At 36.7% G+C, this 14132-nt stretch overlaps 1 long non-coding RNA gene across 9 annotated transcripts in view; it reads left to right on the forward strand.

The window, feature by feature from the left end:
- Positions 1 to 14132, forward strand: part of LOC135329685 (uncharacterized) — a 121543-nt gene that overhangs the window by 85705 nt on the left and 21706 nt on the right. For 7 of the 9 annotated variants that reach the window (XR_010391238.1, XR_010391245.1, XR_010391240.1 and 4 more), the window contains 2 exons: positions 2325 to 2467; positions 3331 to 3488. The exons of 1 other annotated variant lie outside the window; for it this stretch is intronic. This is a non-coding gene — a long non-coding RNA (uncharacterized LOC135329685). Of the gene's footprint in view, positions 1 to 2321; positions 2468 to 3330; positions 3489 to 14132 lie in introns of all 9 variants that reach the window. One more of the 9 variants, XR_010391239.1, reaches the window with a different exon arrangement.

Below are 14132 nucleotides of genomic sequence, written 5' to 3' on the forward strand. Positions count from 1 at the left end.
CTCATGCGTTCAGGAGTTTGCTGTGCTTCTAGAGCCTTCCACCACTGAACGTGAAGGGAGCTTGTCTTCGTCTCTAGTGGGAGCAGAACTGGGGCCCAGAGAGGCGAGTTTCTGCAATAGGAAAGCAACCAAACTAATCTTGTCCTATACTTAGTTTTGTAATACCCATCAGTGTAAAATGTAATGACTGGGTCCCCAAAGGGCAATCAGGACTGTTGATTAACAACATACTTAAAACATTAGATTCTTTCCAGTTTGAAATATCTGTTATATTTTCTTACTATTGCTAGCCAGGGAAGAGCTGATGTTTTATGACAACCTTCACTGTAAATTGTGTTTTAACTGTTCTTTTTAACAATATCTTCTACTTAAAGTTATTATTTTTATTCTACATAAATCCCCAAATTCAAATTCAATTCAACAAAATGTCTGTGTGGTTATTCAATTGTTTGAATTCAATTACTTGAATTCAACTAAATTTAAGAATGCAATTATGACTCCGATGAATCAGGAACATTCTTTAAACCTTCTAAAATGGTTGTTTCAGCCAAAGGCAAAGTTAGCACAATCTATCAGGTTAGCAAAATAATAATAAACATTCTTTAAACTTTTATAATGCATTTGAGTTAGTTCATTATTGTTATGCTTGTCATGGTGAGTGGATGCATAGTTCTTTCTTTAATCTTCATTGATTGTCTCTATTTAATAGATCTGCAATAGAAAATTCCAGCTTGCTGTATTCCAGCTCATGCACATAAGACATGGCATCAGTACTAAAATAACTAACCCAGTCAGCTATTCACAGAGATTACTAAATGATAGAAACAAACCTTACATAATGTGCCTTATACCTTACATAATTATAAAAACCTAGATTTATGTAACACAGCACAATCTACTACAAAGCAATTTATAGATCAAGTCTAAATACAGGGAAAAATTGTTTCACTTTTTGTAAAAATATATTTCAGACATGGCATGCTAGCTATTTGTTTGTACAATTTAAGTCAAGCAGATGAAAATACTGAGGAAATTTGAATAAGAATTTGCTCCACACATCACAATATTTATTTCTCCAAAAAGCCAGCCAGATATATAATATACATAGTGCAAAAATGAAAAGGCAGAAGTGGCTAGCTGTTCCACAGACTGAGAGTCATGATTGGTTTCTATACCTTTTATATTCTATATTCTACTATTTTATTACATTACACTAGAGTTTCCAAATTGTCAGTTTTTCATCTAGCTGCAACTGTCAAGAACTGCAAATGGAATTTGTATCTGGACCTAATTTTCAAGCAACTTATCAATGAAGCAAATAGTTACAGTTCTTTCTTAAATCGTCAAAAGATACATTTGTTAAAGGTCAGCACATGCTGATGGTATAGTTTGGAATGAAAATAAAATTCAAATGAAATTTTTAAATTTTAACATAAGAGAAAAGCCTAATTCAGCTATTATTGATTTGCTTTCCTCATTTAAGCCCCAATTCAATAAAACATCTGTATACCATAAGACCCTCAGAAACACGCTGAAGTGTCACTGATTTCAATGGAATTAGGTACGCACTTCAACACTTTGCTGAATACAGATGTTTTAAAAATCCTAAGTAAGTACCTGGCTGAATAGGAACCTTATTTATGATGCACAATATATTAAAGGTCTGGGCATGTAACATAGGGCCAGCTGAAACGGAGAAAGGACTTTCATTCTTTTTACAGGATGAAATAAGTCTCTATTCTACTACAAGCTTAGGAAAGTTGCAACTAAATTATTTTTGAAGTCCACTGAAGTGGTTAATGCACAACTACATGAAAATCAAATCTTTGCCATGCATAGTTTGTGAAACAGAACAGCGGTTTTTATATACAGTGCCTTCCATCCTAGTCTACTCTTTCCCCTATGTGTTGCCTACTACATGTATAAAAGTGGATTAAAATAAATTTGTTAGCTAAACCTAGGTTGAAGGAAGTTATTAGGTCTTTTTGAATGGAAGCTTAAATGAAAGAATACACAGAGAGAAACCAAAATTAGATAAAGGCCCCTTTGATGTGATTACATCTTATCACATGGAGATGAAAGGGCAAAATGGGAAACGTTTACCTGTGGGCCCTGAGGGTCATGTTCACAATGATAAAAATGAACATCAAATGTATGTTTTGGTGCAGCAAAAGGAAGAAAAGGCAAAGATTGCATTTTTGATTGACAAAGACATTTGATTCCAAAATAAATTGTCCTACAGCAAGACAAAGCATCAGAGATTGGTCATTAATCAGACAGACAGATAAATGAGCATTTCATTAATCCATTTCTTTCACAAGCAGGTAGCCAGAAAAACTTTCACACTGATTTCCAAAGCTAGTGAGTATCCAGAAGCTTCTCAAGGTTCAATTGGATTTATGGATGCAGAGCTCATCTCAAAAGCAGATCCACTGACACCACACTACTTTGGTGTTACTTCATAAAGGTAAGTAAAGTGGTAGTAAGTAAAAAGATGAGTTTCACTGGAGTGTTTCAAGTTGCTTTTATCTGTACCAGATTTAAAGTGGTCCAACCACACAGACTCCAGGGGAGTTATACTGACTTACACCAATTCAGCACCGGGCACGTATCTCTTTAAGAATGTAATTCTCAGTTGCTGGGGTAGCCAACCATATGTTGACTTGAGTGTGTATTTTTTCTGCCCATTTGGCATTCTTGTTTTCATATATACTTAAGTACTCCCTCAAACTGTAGTCTGCTTTGCTTTTTCTGTGTTTTCATGTGGCAGTTTGATGCATGTGGGACTGCTAGTGCTAGCCTAATACCAATAGTAGAGAAGTCACTACCATCCCCCTCTGGTAATCAGGCCCATAACCTTGGTACCATCTTTAACTTTGAATTCAAGTCTTCCAGTCCAGCCTTCCTGCTAGCTTTTCTCAAGGTATAAACAAATTATCACATGGACAAGTAGGGGAAATAAAGGGATAAGCTACCTTAAAATTACTGGGTAAAGGTAGTACACATGTAGTAGTATTTTTTAAAGAGTACCTAGTTCACAGAAATCCTGGTCCATGCCCAGCACGTGTAGATAATATAATAAAACAAATTATTTAAATATCAACAATGCTATCTGCCAGTATCACAGTTGTCATGATTTTTTAACTTTTCATACTAATACAATCATTGAATCATGCAGATTTATTCCGCCACCAGAAAGACGACAAAACAGGGATAAGAAATGAATCTGAATGGCATTTATGTCCTCACAGAGATTGAAAGATAAACAAAAGTGTGACATGTTTATGCTAGGTAGGGAGATGTTAATCCTCATTATCCCTTTCTCCATAGCCATTGATCAGGATGTGACAGTTGCACAGAAATACCAAAGAAGCAGCAGCAGCTCTTCATGGAGACTTAGAAGATAAAGATCTAATTACTGGTTTTGGACAAGGCAATTAAACTATCTCATGTTTAAGTCTCCCACCAGTAAAGTGCATCTATATCTTGTAAGTACATTGCAAAGCTAAAGTTTTATGAAGCTAAAATTCATAAGTGATAATGTTTCCAGGTGGCTGACTCAGCCTGACTATATTTTTCTATAGCTTCTTGGTGTCAGACAAAAGCTACAGACTCTTGGGTCTGGCAGGCCTGATGTTGGACCTAAAGCTCATGTGCAATTGACTCCTGCATGCAAAATTCCGTGCATCTCAGGTCCTTTTGATCTGCACCGGTGAAACAGGTCTGATGAATCCCATACCTGTTGAAGCTATGGCCGCATAGCATGCACAGATAAATGGTTATTTTGTACACACATTCTTACAAACTTAGCAATCATATTTATGTTAGTTTCTAGTGTTTGCCTATGCTGTAATACAGGCTTCAAAGCCACCTCAAGCATACTAATGTATTTCTCCCTGACATACAAGTTAAAAAAATTTAAAATCAGGCTAAAGGTGAGTTTTAGTGACAAATACCTCCGGCATCCTAGCAATTTACCCTCTACCATTCCTCATCTGTCTTTTACAATCAGGTCTCTCTAGTCTTCTATGCAGCCTACTCCCCTGACATCTGCATCAAATGTTAGAGTGTTTCAACAGAATATTTTCCCACGAGATGTTTTAAAGAGCAAATTTTTCATTTAATTTGGCATGTCTCTCAAATTTTCCTGTTGTAATTCACTTCCATATTCCTCATAGACCTATAACAGAATGACTGTGATGGATCATGCTGATTTTGTACAAGTCTTTACAACAGAAGAATAGATAAGCCAAGTCAGGCTTTGGGTATTTCCCTAGACATAATACTGCTTAACACAAAAAGAAGAAAGCAATCGTTGCCAGAAGGTTTCAGAGAATAAAGTCACATTTCAGGTCATTATCTTTAATAATGGTCAATGTTTGCCCAACTTTTTAAAAAATTTCAGAGGTAGGGTCAAAGAGCAAAAAATGACTGGACCTGCCTTTTGTCTCATTTTATAAGATTCATTGAGAACAGGCATTATGAGGACAGGTCAAGAGATCTTTGTATGAAGACACCACCTCAGAGCAACAGTGCTTTAGAGCAAGCCTGCTAATTAATTCTGTTATCAGAGCAGCTGTCACACCCTCAAGGATTCATTGAACTTCTACAGGTGGAGCTAGAAAGACTTAACAAGACACCTTGTGTTTCCCCAGATGTTCATATTATGGGGTTCCATCATCAGGCAGAATGAGTTTGGTGCTTATTAGCACAAAAGAGAGCAATCAGCTGAAAACCTCAGCACAATCTGGAGAGGAACTGATGTTTCTGCTAAGCCAGATGGGAACAGTTCAGTCCGAACAGGAGATTTGAGTTTGCACAGGCTGATAAATAATGTGCCCAAAGCATGTCTGATTGTGTCTTGTGTAATTATTTGAACTTTTTTTTCCTATAAGGGGTGAGTGTTCCTCATTTAGATGTAATACATTGGTCTAAAGCAAGAAAACTGCTTGTCTGCTCTAATAAAAATACATTAGTAATCAAATACACAGCTATTCCACTTTTCCCAGAGTATACTTTCAAGTTTTAAGCAAACAATTTCCTACTTCATTAGCAAATTAAATTTCCAAATCAATCCATGGATACTATCCATCCAAGGAAGGAACTTATTTTCTAGTTTCAGTCTTCTCTGTGTGTGTGTGTGCATGCACATGTCAGGAAATATTTATTAATCATCTAAAATTATGTGTTCTGCATGTAAGAAGGCTTGGGATTAAATGTTGCAGCTGCTACATCTGAGTAGATGATCACTAAGCTATTTGTTCCCATGGCAGGAAAAAATTGAGTGCTATTTTCTGCAGAAATAACATTTTATATGGTGCTTTCTAAGCTTAACAGGGTTTGAGGGTGTTTTTATTGAGGGGGAGAGGATCAGCAACTAGTAATAGTTTCAGAGTTTGTGTGGGCTGGAAAAATAAGGATTTAATACTGTTGCAAAGTGCGAGACTCTTCTTTTCCGACAAACTGTTATCTTCATGGGAGGTTCCTTAATATTTAACACTGGTCTTGCTTAAAGCAGCAAGGTGGAAAAGTTTTATTTAGTATCAATAGCAAATGGAAAGTACAAATAAGCCTTCTCTGAGACTGGTTTGAATTCCATGGTGTCATTCAGGGTCAGAAGAAGTTTGTGCAGCTATGGACCAGGTGTAATGCAAGAAGGCAAAAAGGCAAAGAAGGTTTTTGCCTTCTTTACAGAAACCATACCATACATACACCTACCTTAAAAGAGGCTGTAACAGTGTGGGCTGCATTGTTCGTTCAGGCCAACAATACAGAAAATATTCATAGTATTTTTACTGCATTTCTGAACCAGCCAGAAATTTCGTTGCCATATGAAAATAAGTACTAGATAGTTACTATTTGTACATCACTGATAATCTACAACTGAAAGCACAGTCCAACTGAATCAAAGTTGTATGGAGATAATTATTTTAATAGACTTCTCACGTTCATATGTCTCAAATAGAAGGCTGTTTTCTTTTATAAAGTAACCCTATCAACAAATCTTCCAGGAGGCCAGCAGCATAATCATAAGATCTTGTACCCTAGTAGAGTCAGAAGGTAAATCATTAGGATGCAATAGAGAAATAACCTTCTGCACAATTACTAAGATTTATTTGGTGTGGGAAAACAATATAACAGCTCTGTATAAACTTCCATTGATTTACCATGCACATATACCTTATGCAAGTATCTATTCCTAGCACAAATAATTATCCTGGGAGGATAGCTAATTGATTAATTTACATAAAGATCCAAATCAAAATCTGAAACATCCTCCAGAAGCTTAAGAAACTCAGAGACAGATAAAAACTTTACAAAGGCTTCCCTCAGTACTGTGCCTAAGTAAGACTGACAAACTTTCTCAGTATATCAGAAGTCATAATTCAAATTGAACTTGCTTGAGTCATATTTACTTAAATTTGATGGCCATTATAAATAGTTTCATTGTGTTTTTCTTGTACATTTTCTAATTTAGCATGAGGATCTCACATTAATTTTAGCAAGTTTATAGCATACATAGTTTCCAACCCTTGAACAAACTGGTAATTGGTGAATACTATAATACCAAGACTCTGGTGCTGCCTCAATGCTTTGCACCACTCCCAAATGGCTGAAGACTAACATTTGTTCATGTCTACAATAAGGCAAAAAACGGGAAAGCCCAAAGGTAACTGAAAACTCAGAATGCTGAGGAATATAGTTGTAAATATATAAAATTATTTCCATAAAATGGGTGTTGACGATTTTTTTAGCATGTTAATATACTTCCAACAGAATCTACAGAATGAAGATCCTAAAATTTCAAAGAATTCAGCTGCTAAAGGACAGTATTAGACACCTACACGTGTTGGAGAGCAGGCTAGAGAGATTCTGCATTATGCTGAATACACAGGCAAAAGAATAACAAGAACTGAATATATTTCTACCAACTCACCTTGGGCTAAGTTTATTGATCAGGTACTTTTGTTCAATGAATGGCTTTCAGAAAACCAAGTATTAATCACTTTAATGGGACAGGAAATGTAATAGACCTATATGATCCTGACAGGTGCTTTCTAATTTAAGATAACAGCACCATTATCAATGAAATAGTTACTGTAGCATAAGTGGATTTTCACTTTGTAAAGTCAGCCAAATGATATCCTGCCACTGATCCAGCAGTTCAGAGACCACATTTTCATATCTAAAAAAGACACAGCATACTGCCCACTATATGATAGAAAAAACAGCTGGCTGATGGTGTTGCCAGAAGGCATTAAATTGATCAGAAAGGCAAGTGGGCTTAATTGTGTCCACAGACACATAGCTAGAGTATGATCTGAAACAAAGCAAGGATTGTCTGACTGACTGAAAAAGCAACTGTTAAAATAAATCCATCTTCTGTACTGAAATTTACTGCTGTGGAAGAAATCTTGCAGCTTCATATCAAGCTGCTTCTTCTTACGTGCTATGCAACTTACAATTTTCTTGAATTTCAAAAGAAAAAAACTGGCTTTGCAGAAAAATACTTTCATTCCTATAGATATATTCTTTTTACAGCTCTTATTTCTGAAGGTCCAATATAAATAAGTTCTCCTCATCACACCTAGAGACTTGCAGCTAAATTATACTGTGTCTGTGAACTTCTCTGGAACATCACAAAAGCTGGAACAGGCCACAGCAGGATTTTGGGTATAGACTGGACACTAATGACCCTGGTTCTGATCTGGGAACTGGATTTGTGTACCAACTGCAGCACAGGTTGTATGACATTGGATATCCTCACCAAAAGACCTGTCGAACCTGGATGTAGTGACTTTACATGTCACTGTCTCCACCTGTACACCTCACTTTATACACAGGACATGATTACTACAGCAAACCAGATGAGAACATTCTGTTCCCCACCCTGCTTCAAATCTGCCTTGAGAGTCGCTTAAACTAAGATAGGCTTTGCATTGCAACAGTTGAGATGTGAGGTCACTTCCTCTTCTGCAGGAGGATCAGGTGAGACAACATCCTCTTAAACCACTGCAACAAGACTTAATCTGTCAAAGTCCTAAGTTGGACCAACAAAAAACTTTTTCTAAACACAGCTGTACTGGCAAAGCTTGCCTTTTACCCAAAATATCCACCAAGAGACTGATTAGGAATATTGCTCAGGCAATGTGTCTTGGATTATTTGTATTATAGCATCTGCAGCCAAAGTACCACAAACCCATTGCATTGGGTACTATTCACAGAAGAAAAAAAGAACTTGCACCTTAGGAATGTTTATGACCTGTAGGTAAAGCAAAGTCTTTTGCATTTCCATGTTCCAAACAGCATTGGAAGGCTCTATTAAAGCAGCTACCATCTACTCTTGAACCTGTGTTTATAAGCCAAATCTCCACGAGGTCTTCAAGCAACAGAACACGGTGCAAGGACAGCTGAAAAAGCAGCATTCAACATAGCACCAGAATGGGGAACAGTTCAGCCACAGCGTTGTGCTAAGAGCCATTCCGCTTTCAGACTCCTCCTGGAACTCTGCCACAAGTTTAACAGCACAGGTCTACATAGGCTGGCACTACCTAAAGAGTCTCCCTCCACATTATGCAAATTTACCTTGTGCTTCCTACGCTTCTAATCAGTTTAGAACTGGTGCACTTTCTCCCAAGCCTTAAAGACAAAAATCCATTTCCCTTGCACAGGTCCCACAGAACAGCATTCCCAGAATGAAAATGCTTTGTGCAGCAAAACACAGCTTGCAGAGCCTGTCAGCATACAAACAGTTTTAGGGGGCAAGAAGCACCATCTCCACTAGATATACAGGATTGCCTGACATGATAGTTACCTCTAAAGTGCTTGATTCGGGTGCATTTCTACCAACAGCTTTTCTTTGAGGTTAGGAGAAGATTCACTTAAACATCTATTTACTATTTAGTTATTAATACTGTAATTATTTAACTATTAATAACACGTACAATTAATTCAGCCTGATGACAATTCGAGTCAAATCCCCCCCCCCTTTTTTTACAAATTTAGATCTTTTTAATAAGCAACAATAGAAAGCTAATATCCATATACCATTTTTCATGAAATAATCATGCAGCCAAGTATGCATGACCCATAATAGGTCATGCTCAGTGACACATTTCTTGCAGGAATGGTGTAACCTTACAATTTTCCTCATCTATTTTCTCTGTGCATGGTCCAGTCTCTCAGCTGGTGCTGATCAGTTCCATTGAAGGGTTTGGTTCTATTATATGGCATAATATCCTCTGCTTTTACTTTACACAATACATCAGACACTTGAGCTAGGATTTGGCACATGCTGTAGAAAAAGGAGTTAGGACTATACTTGAGGACAACAGCCAAAATTACATGTTTCTGTGAGCATGAGCCTGGAGTGTACTGCTATGGTGAATATTTCTGCACATGCTGGGGTGTCCTTCTTGGGGATAACAGAAATCCCCAGGAGTCTTATGATTTTATTATTACGGTTGAATTAAGCAGAACCGATTCAGTCATGTCTCATACACAGAGACATGATGACAACTTGAGCATTTTGCTGTTGAGCTAGAGGGGTTTATTCACATGGCAACTATTTTAAGCTATCTCATCTATTATACAAGGAGAAAATAAATATTTTATTCATATTAAGTAATTTTTTGAGCCTGATGGAGGTTCTAGTATCATAGGCTCTGTTAAAGTATCTAGATGGCATTACTCATACTCCTACTGCCAAATAAAATCTGAGCATCCTTTCTCAAGAACTCTTAATTCAGAAAACTGGTCCCTTTGTCATTGGTCACCCTACCTACAGTTCTTTTCCAAAAATCCAAGAGGATGCTAGCAGATACAGGTAAGTTTCTGCTAAACTACCTGCTATCTCCACTTCTCTCCTCATATTGAAATCCACACTACAGCAGACATATGGCTTCAGATTATTAGCCTGGGGGATTCTACGAGTATGTGGTCTCAGACACCTACTGTACAAACTAAAAGGGAAGACTTGCAGTTTGAGTGTGGTGAATTTTTTATGAAAGCCTATAGGCAAACTATTTTATCTGGAAAACAAATGTTAATCCTTCGCTTTATAAAGTTCTAGATTAGTCTGAGAGAGAGGGCAGCTGGGAAACAAAAATAAAACAACAAAAAAACTTTTTTCCTGCTGTTTTCCCAAATAAATTAATTCAACCTGTCTGTTGAATAAATAATTTCTTAACTTTTATGACTTTTAATTTCAAGGACTTTTCTGAATACTAAAATTATAAAGATAGAAGTTAATACATTCACCTTCCCCAAGGTAGGATATATAGGTCATTCCTCACAGATGTTTGTCCAACCTTTTCTTATAGACCTCTAAGGACGGACTCTGTGCAACCTCCCTAGGCAATTCATTTCAGGGCATTATCCTTACTACCAGGTTATTCATTAGAAAAGACATCCAAGTCTCCTTGCAGCAATTTACACCCATTTTATCTTCCCCTTTTCCCTACAGGCATGGAAAAGATCTCTTTTGTCTCTGCAGCAGCAAAAAAGCATGACCAAGGGCATTCACTTGTTTGTGTAGATTGGTCTTGATTCTGGAGTCTGTCACTGAGTATTTTTTACTTTATTTTCACTGCTGTTACAAATCACTTCTAAACATGCCTCAGTTCTCTCCCAACTTCTGCCTTGCCTAACACTTACAAAATCTCATGAACTGAGCATGAAACTCACACTTAGTTCCTATCTCATACTGCCCCACAACTAGGTCTGTGTTTATACACTGCAACACTTCACTGTCCTCTCCTTTATGAACCCTAGTGCCAGACAGAGTACATCTGATAAGGTCATGGCATAAAAGAGAACTTGCACCAGGGAAGCTGTACTGGGAGGTATATCAGCAATGAGTCTGTGTACTCAAAAAAGATTTGCTGTAAGTTTTGTTCTCCAGCTGCAATGTAATGTCACAGCCCATTTTTCTTTACTTGAACTGGACATAAGGAAAGAAGATACAAACAAAATAGAGACCTCTAAGGTAAATACGTCACAGTAGGAAATGTCTTTTACTGTTATCTGCCCCTACAATGTCTTAACACACGGAAAGCCACTATTAGCTGGATGAATTTCAAACAATTGGTTAACCAAGAGCAATAAATAAGCATTTATGTTCTTTTCCAGACAGTGCCACACCTTTTTGAGAACCCTTAAGACAATATAGAGATGTTAAGAACTAGATTAACAATGTAAATAAAAAGCATCCACCACACCAGATTTTTTTAAAAGATGCATGATATTTCTCATCTCTTCTATAGTATATTCATATAAAACACAGCTCACTTAGAAAACTAAAATATTTCTTCCAGACAGCACACTAATGCTTTTTTGACAATAAATAGAAATTACCTTGAGATCTTATTTGCAGCAAATGGTTTATCAGGAATGCAAGTCAGAAGAATAAGGCATTATTGCTAAATCCTCATTTTATCTCCTACTACTTATATTTCTTTGAGCTTTTTTAGGAATTTTTCCCATCTTTTTTTTTCAAGATACTATATGGGCATATTGTCATCTATTTAAGATCAGAACATATACTGAGGAAGTTCTAGAAAAATTGAGCTGGGTGACTCTCAGAGGAAACGTTCCTGTTCCTGGAGCTTTTAGTTTTGTCCCACACACTGCCTCCAATGCACAAAATGAAGTCAATGTAACCTTTCTGTTTGTTTTAATGAGCCTTGGAACAAGTTAAAAAGATATTCAGCAGTCTCAGTGAAGCCAATGGAGAAACTGGTAATGAAGAAACATGGGATCACTTATTTTACCTTTATTCCTGCATTCCAATTACTAACAAGGATTTTCCAGTCACATAGTCAGAAGTTACTCCATGTTTCAAGAGGGTTAGTCTTCCCAAGCGCTAAAATGATGGCCTCAACTAGCAGTCTACACACAATTAACCCAGAGTACCAAAGATGATATATACAATATTCCTATTTGGTGCATATTCCAAGCATAGACATCCTGAGAATGACACCCTTTTATTCATAGCACTGAACAAGACAGTAAAAAACACCCTGATAGTTATCTCCAGGGCACCTCTAGATAGCCAAGGTTCTTCACCAATTTAGCCATTTACCTTTCCTCAGAAGCTATCAGAGAGGTTGGCTAGTGAAAATTATGAAGGAAGTTCACAGTTCTGCTCCCTCCATCTTAAAAAGTATACAACAGAACCAGAACAGGTTTGGAGAAGGGGCAAAAAGAACAATCAAAGGTTTGGAAAGGCTTTTATATGAGAAGTGACTGAACAGACTAAGATTACTCAGCTGGGAAAGAGATGACCTAAGCAGAAATATAATAAGAGGTCTATTAAAAGCAGCCCAGAGGGGGTGAATAGGGATCAATTGATCTATATATACTCCCAGACAGGAGCTAGGGAGGCATCAAATGAAATTGGTAAGTGCAGGTTTGCAACAAAAAAGAGACTCTTCAGAAAATCAGTAAGCTGCTGATCTCCTTGCCACAGGATGTTGCAGATGTTGACATTTTACATATGTTCCAGAGGTAAAAGGTAAATTCATAGAAGAGAAATTCATAGCCAAACCACCAGAAAGTTCTTCAGCCATGTATTTTGGAGGCTGAGAGAATATTCTGAAGCAGCAGCTCCATACACTTGCTCTTTTTCTTAGGCATCCACCTATGTCATTGTCAAAAACAGCATATTGGGCTTGCTGGACCATTGACAGCATGCCCCTTATGCTCTCCATGTAAGTTACACATACCTACTGTGATCTGGACTAAGACCACACAGACTATTTTAAAATAAAGTAAAAGGTGGTTTTGATGAGTTTAATACTCCACCTTAGCTGGGCAGAAGCCGAAAGAGAAAAGATCATATCCATTACTAATCCTTTAAGCTATGCGAAAGCTTGCTGATCTTTTAATTTTAGGGTGTGCCTTAAGATCCATGAGTGAATAGTGAAGATCTCATTGCTGCCAGTGTATTTCCAGACCAGCAGCTCCTTCAGCTCCACAGTGAATTATAAGCAAAAGCTCTTCCCACACATTCTGGAAACAACTCCACAGTTCTAATTTTGACATGGTTCCTGTTGCAATTACAGGTACTCAAAATGTTATTTTAATGAATAGTAACATTAAACCCTAAGGCACACAAAACATGAGTTCTCCTAATTAAAGATTATAGTAATAGATTTTGTCAACTTCTTCTCATTAGGCAACAATCTAGAAAAAAATTAACTGGAAAAATGAGAATCTATCTAATTTATAATTGAATTGAACATGTCCTTCAAGAAGGCAATGACAAGTTTACTGAACTGTTAATTGAAATGAAATCTTTATGGGAAAAAAGATAAGGAAATAAAAATGTGATGATTAAGATAACTTGAAAAAATTACACTCCTTTACTAAAAGTTCAGCTCACAGAAATCTGAGGCCTGCATATTAACTGCCTTGCTTAGATCATGGGTAATAGAAAGGTTAAGCTATCTTCCAAAGCTGCTTTTATTTGTGGCAAAACAGACTGAATTCCAAGTATCAAACTTCTTTTATACTAACAATAAATCACTTTCAAATGAAGATATGTCAATAACAGGCTAACTGGACATAATTGGGATTCTAGAATCCTTTGTACAAATTTCATATTTCTCCTGAGGTGAAAGAAGAATTCACTGGAGAAGTAATAAACATACAGTTGATTTTTTTGTTGGTTTTTGGAGGTTTTTTTGAAGAACTTTTACACCGTGGTTTCCATTATTACAGCTGGAACCATGGAATTCATCTTTTTAATTTAAAATATTTAGCTATTATTCTCTCTGAAGACTAAGATAGTTTGAAAACTATTTCACTTACGCCACACAGCATGAGAAAATGCAAATATTCTAGAAAATAATTATATGTTGTGTGTGAGATACAATGACAACAATTGTATTGTTTAATAATTGTTATTTGTCATTTTGTGATGATATAACTGCATTTTTTTTTCCACATGGAAACACTTGTCCCTTGCTTTATGGGGAAAAATGGTTTATGGACTTAATGGGGATTTAGGGTCAAAGTTTTGCCCTGAGTTGCAAACAAATATTAGGAAGGCCTGTATGTGTCCTACAAGATTGTGAACAAAGTTTAGAAAAAAGATTGACTTCATACTTTCATGCACAACCTGGCTAATA

This window comes from Dromaius novaehollandiae, chromosome 12 (genome assembly GCF_036370855.1).
Source record: "Dromaius novaehollandiae isolate bDroNov1 chromosome 12, bDroNov1.hap1, whole genome shotgun sequence".
Lineage (NCBI taxonomy): Eukaryota > Metazoa > Chordata > Aves > Casuariiformes > Dromaiidae > Dromaius > Dromaius novaehollandiae.